Source organism: Nansenia antarctica (genome assembly GCF_963989245.1).
Source record: "Nansenia antarctica genome assembly, chromosome: 20".
NCBI classification, from domain to species: Eukaryota; Metazoa; Chordata; class Actinopteri; order Argentiniformes; family Microstomatidae; genus Nansenia; species Nansenia antarctica.
This window is the reverse complement of record NC_137693.1, coordinates 19,312,157-19,318,894: the sequence shown is the minus strand read 5'-3', so window position 1 is coordinate 19,318,894 and position 6,738 is coordinate 19,312,157.

The window sequence follows — 6,738 nt, the reverse complement described above, 5'->3', positions numbered from 1 at the left end:
CTGTGTGTGCGTGTGTTTGTGTGTGTGTGTGTGGGGGGGGGGGTTTGTGTGTGTGTGTGGGTGTGGATGTGGGTGTGGGTGTACCTGTAGGTGCCAGTGTGGTAAACTCCAGGTGTTCGGGGACATTCCACCCCTGGTCGGCGTGTTTTCTTTCTTGGTTTCCGTCTCTTTCCCAGAGAGCCCAAGGACAGTTATCCAGGTGACACTACCTAGCTCTCTTTCTCTCTCTCTCTCTCTCTCTCTGTTTTTCCATCCATGACCAATTCTAACCCATTCCACTCCTCTCTCTTCCTCCACACACCCCATGACCTCTCCTCCTCCCAGGGTAACCCATTACTTCCTGGTAAGTGTTGGGCATTCCAGGGATCGCCGGGTACAATGGCAGTCTCCCTGTCCCACCCCATCAAAATCACCCATGTGACTCTGGACCACCTGCCTCGCTGTAACTCCCCTAATGGTCAAATCCACAGCGCCCCCATGGACTTCCATGTCTATGTGAGTCACCTTTGACCTATGACCTGTCCCTTGAACACTTAACCCCTAACCTGTAGAATGAAAATCATTTAAATTAAAGTGTGACATTATCTACAGAGAAGTACGTTGTAGAAGTAGAAGTGAGCTGCTATTCTTCGACCCCATTTTACACCTCATATTAACAAGTGTCTTGTGATCAGATCACATATGATGACATATGATCTGGCCAGCTCGCGTTAGCAATGCACCATTTATCTGACTTGCGTGTCTGCATTGTGATCGGATTTTGTTTACATGTCCCTTCCACGGGCTCACGGTCACATGTCTAATTGAAGTTTGTCCAGAACAACCGCTGTGTCCAGATTCCATTTACACTTGTCTGCGATGCAGACACAATGCCAGCTCCTCCGCCTCTGTATGTGGTTTCACAGATCGGATCACCATGTGTCATCTCTCTCTCTCTCTCTCTCTCTCTCTCTCTCTCTCTCTCTCTCTCCAGGGTATGTCTACCTACACTGAGGAGAGAACCATACTCGGAAAGTTCACTTATGACCAGGATGGAGAGCCCACCCAGACCGTCAAAGTGGAATGATAAGAGACAAGTCACTGTAGATCAGTGTTCTCATCCATATCAGACAACCTGATGACAACCAGACCAGGAGTCAAATTAAATGTGATAACACCCAAATAATTCAGACATACGTTAACCATATTTGATTACAATAGCTACACGCACAACTGACTAACTACTTGGAAAATTTCACAACTGTACATTTTGTGTCAACTGTTATTCTGGAATGATTTTCTGAAATTATATTCCATTGCATTCAAGAGTTAGGATTGGTTTTGCCTCAAACACTGCACTTCAGAGTCTGTATATTGAAAACGCAATATTGAGACAATAGCTAGTTTCACAGCTTTAACAGATCTAGGGAATATCAAAAGCGCTAAATTGCACTGGTTTTTGAACAACTTATAAAGAGTCAATGCAGAGTAAGCAGGTATACAAGTTTCACTGAAGAATGGGCATACAACTTCATACTTGAGAATACAGATCTGTCAGACAAGTCAAAAGTTAGGGATCCTACAGAGGTCAAAACATGACACCATCTTATAATTTCACATATTACATGAAGCTTGTTTTTTTTCACACACACATACACACACACACACACACACACACACACACACACACACTCAGTTTCAGAATCTCACACATAACTTCACTGCAAAGTAATACTGGTGACCCCAAAATATATCGTCAGGGGGAAGGGTTATTGGTCAGGGTTAATGCAGGGGTTAATGTGGCCTGGATAGTAAAGTCTGAATGAGCCTCTTCAAAAGGGCCTAGAGGTCTGTTTTATGACGCTCTGCCAAGTGTCATTTCACATCCCAGATTAGCTTCTTACTGTAGGGACATTTTAATGGTTTAGTCAAGTTACAAAATGCTGATGTCAGCCAACAGGAGAGACCTTTCCACCAAACGCACGCTGTTAGTGATAAAACCACTATGTGACTACACTAATAATCATAACTATGTGACCACACCAATAATCATAACTATGTGATCTCCAAGACTACTTCAGAAATACCTAAAATATACTACTACCAGACATCGTGTGCTGTCACCTTGGGAACCCCCCCACCCCCAGTGCTCCATATCTAACCCTGACCCTATATGGAGGACCAAAGCTGCCATATCTGATCTGATTTATTAGGATCCTCCTCAAACACATTTCCCAGTCATGCATGGACAATGAAGTGACTTCTGACTTTTGACTTTTTTAAACAAAGACCAATAACATCAACAACAAAACATATAACAGAGGAGAAAAAAACATCAACATATATAACAACAAACAACAACAAAATAAATACTAAATAATAAAAGTCAGCGATGCTCACAGCCTCACCATCATAACACACAACCAAGAAGAATCATCCACACACACAACGATAAATAACACAAATATAATAAAGAAATACTCAGGAGTACCGGTGGTAACTACACACATCTAATGCGTATGATGTGTTGCTTCACTTGTTTTTTGAAACTGATTTTATTCTGTTTTAGAGATATGACCTGCGAGGGCATTCCATTCAACCATAGCTCTATACAGCACTCACATTGTTTCAACTTCGTTTTAGTTTTTGGAATTGTGTAGTTACCATGGTGACATGTCTGGTGGGTGTGTGTGTGTGTGTGTGTAGTTACCACGGTGACATGTCTGGTGGGTGTGGGTGTGGGTGGTTACCATGGTGACATGTCTGGTGTGTGTGTGTGTGTGTGTGTGTGTGTGTGTGTGTGTGTGTGTGTGTGTGTGTGTGTGTAGTAACCATGGTGACATGTCTGGTGTGTGTGTGTGTGTAGTTACCATGGTGACATGTCTGGTGTGTGTGTGTGTGTGTGTGTGTGTGTGTGTGTGTAGTAACCATGGTGACATGTCTGGTGGGTGTGTGTCGGTGGTTACCATGGTGACATGTCTGCTGTGTGTGTGTGTGTGTGTGTGTGTGTGTGTGTGTGTGTGTGTGTGTGTGTGTGTGTGTTGATAATGGTGACATGTCTGGTGGGGTGTGTGTGTGTGTGTAGTTACCATGGTGACATGTCTGGTGTGTGTGTGTGTAGTTACCATGGTGACATGGCTGGTAGGTGTGTGTGTGTGTGTGTGTGTGTGTGTGTGTGTGTGTGTAGTTACCATGGTGACATGTCTGGTGGGTGTGTGTGCATCAGAGCTGAGTGCAAGCTGCCTATACAAACAGACAGGAGTTTTCAGAACATTAATATTTGTTATAAATGAAAGAAGTGATGCTTTTAACCTCATCAACTTTCAGCCAGGAGAGTCGGTCAGGCATGTTGTTTATGTTTGTTGTCATTGTGCCCAGCAGGACAAGCTGCTCTGTTCTGGTCCTGTTTGTAGCTTCTCTAGATGTATTTTAGTGGTGCCTGACCAGACCACCAGGCGGTCATCTAACTGTGATAATACCATGTCTGTAGTACCTGACCAGACCACCAGGCAGTCATCTAACTGTGATAATATCATGTCTGTAGTACCTGACCAGACCACCAGGCGGTCATCTAACTGTGATAATACCATGTCTGTAGTACCTGACCAGACCACCAGGCGGTCATCTAACTGTGATAATATCATGTCTGTAGTACCAGTCATCTAACTGTGATAATACCATGTCTGTAGTACCTGTTTGGTTAGATGTGGAGTTAAAAAGGAGAATGAGATGTGAAATTGACACACTTGTCACACAGCTGCTCTGAGCAACATTATCGTAGGTATCACAGTGTTAGGGTTAGGGTTAGGGTTAGGGATGTTAGGGTGTGATTAGCAACCGTTCTGAGATGATGTCATAGGTTATTGTTTGGAATGTGGTAGTCCCTCCCACTCTCATCTTTTTTTTCTTCTTTCTTTATTGGACAGAGACAGTAGGACAGACAGGAAGTAAAGAGTTAGAGGGTGTGTCAGCAGGGCATGTATGCACTGTACGCCATGGTTCATCTGCTCTGAGGCCCATCCCTATGTCCTATAACGCTCCTCAACGACCCAATCTGCCCTGTGATGGCTAGTATTTCTGACACCTCAGTTGCTGATCATGGCTATATTCAGCCCTCCATATACTACTGAGCTGAAAACATATACTGGTCATTAAGTTGGCCATAGACTTTTATTAGTCAGGCCTGAATGTGGCCTGGATAGTAAAGTCTGAATGAGCCTCTTCAAAAGGGCCTAGAGGTCTGTTTTATGACGCTCTGCCAAGTGTCATTTCACATCCCAGATTAGCTTCTTACTGTAGGGACATTTTAATGGTTTAGTCAAGTTACAAAATATGCTGATGTAGCCAACAGGAGAGACCTTTCCAACAAATGCACGCTGTTAGTGATAAAACCCCTATGTGACTACACTAATAATCATAACTATGTGACCACACCAATAATCAAACTATGTGATCTCCAAGACTACTGCAGAAATACCTAAAATATACTGCAGTCCATGACAGTTTAATTTGTTAACTCAATCCAGCTGGCGGTTAAAAACATTTCTATGTACAGTTTAGCCAGGTGCTGTCATTTAGGGGGCAATAAATAACTGTACACAGAAATACATCCATAAATAAATGAGTACGAAAATGAAAACTGTTGGTTCATACCAATCAATTATCGCTTCAATGCTGAAAGGAATCTTTCCAACATCTTGTGGAATCAATGCCATGACCAATCGAGGCTGTTTTGAGAGCAAAGGGAGGCCCTGCACAGTATTAGTAGCTGTCCTAATAAAGTGTTGGGTGAGTGTATGTTTGATTTGTTTTGATTCCACTGACTTAGTCCATCACTGGTCTGAGGAAACCCCAGAAGGTCACCAAGGACCCCAGCCACCGTCTGTTGTCTCTGTCCCCTCCTAAGGACCCCAGCCACGGTCTGTTGACTCTGTCCCCTCCGACATCCGCTCTAGGACAGACAGGTAGTGAGACAGACAGGTAGTGAGACAGACAGGTAGTGAGACAGTTTTTACCTCCATGCCATAAGACTTTTAAATATCTAACAGATGCCAAGTCCATTTAGTTGCACAGCCCGGTCCAAGGTTGGCAGGTATTTTGTCATTCCACAGCCTGGTCCAAGATTGGAACAGTATTACTAGACAGCTCACAGAGACGCCAAGGCAAAGCTATGCAGAAGAATTTCATTTTGATCCAACAAGTAATGAAGACTACAACTTCACAGCCTACTACGTCCTACGCTTTTGATTTGATCTCTACATAAAGTTGACTGATGTTATGATATGTAGTGGTTCTGGGCCTCAAGACATGGTGGGCTGGATGACAAGACTAAATAGCTGAGGCTCCATTCATCCCGTCTGCAGGGAAGTCCTGTGGTCTCCACAGTGTTAAGCCAGAGACAACAGCTGCTGCTTAGAGGAATGAACAACCTCATACTGAACAACCTCAGACTCATTCATACAAATACAGAGAGCCTGTGCGGCTGCTGCACCTAAACTTTGGAACAGCCTCCCCCTCCACGTACGAGCCTCTCAGACCCTGGAGATTTTTAAATCCCTCCTTAAAACACACCTGTTTTCCCTAGCCTTCCCCCCCACCTAGCTATCGGTCCCTGGCTTTTATTATTTTATAGTTTTTATTGTAGGTCCCTGGCTCTTATTGTCTTATTGTTTTATTGTTTTTAGTCCTTTTATCTTCTCTTTTAACTTTACCATATCTTGTATCGCATTGTATTGTGTGCATTGTGCTTATTTATTTCCTGCATTTTATCTATTTTACAACTGTGAAGCACTTGCTGTATGTAAACGTGCAATATAAATAAAGCTGACTTGACTTGACTTGACTACATGAAGGAACACTTTAAATTTCTACTGATTTACAACATTTATAATATTCCCAGTGTTCTAGGTCAAACCTGTTCAATAGAAGTGTTGGATATGTTTCCTGCCCTCCCAAGGACCCCGTACCACAACAGCAGCCTCCCCCAGGACCTCGTACCCCCCAGGACCCCGTACCCCAACAGCAGCCGCTCTAACGAACCCCCACCCTTGGTCTTGAGCGTCGGGGGTGTGGTGGCATGGCCACGGGGGCTATTGATGTTGTCTGTTGTAATATACTTGTCCTGTCCTAGACTGACTCTCTGTTCCACAGTCTCTGGTGTCATTTAATCGTAAATCTGATTTAAGGGTTGTTTGGAAACAGACTTAAAAATAGAGTGTGATCTGGTCCCTAGAAGGCCATGTTCCCTGGTGTCCAGCTCAGATAGCAACAATCCCAAACCTTTCAGATCCTAAATAGAAGACATTGCTGAGGGGGCATTTGAAATAGTTTAATCATGTTACAAAAAATTGTGCAACTGAGCCAACTGGGCCACTCTACTCTCCCCCACCACTCTACTCTCCCCCACCACTCTACTCTCCCCCACCACTCTACTGCCCCCCACCACTCTACTGCCCCCCACCACTCTACTGCCCCCACCACTCTACTGCCCCCCACCACTCTACCGCCCCCCACCTCTCTACTCTCTCCCACCACTCTACTCTCCCCCCACCACTCTACTCTCCCCCACCACTCTACTGCCCCCACCACTCTACTGCCCCCCACCACTCTACTCTCCCCCACCACTCTACTCTCTCCCACCACTCTACTGCCCCCACCACTCTACTCTCCCCCACCACTCTACTGCCCCCCACCACTCTACTGCCCCCCACCACTCTACTGCCCCCACCTCTCTACTGCCCCCACCACTCTACTCTCCCC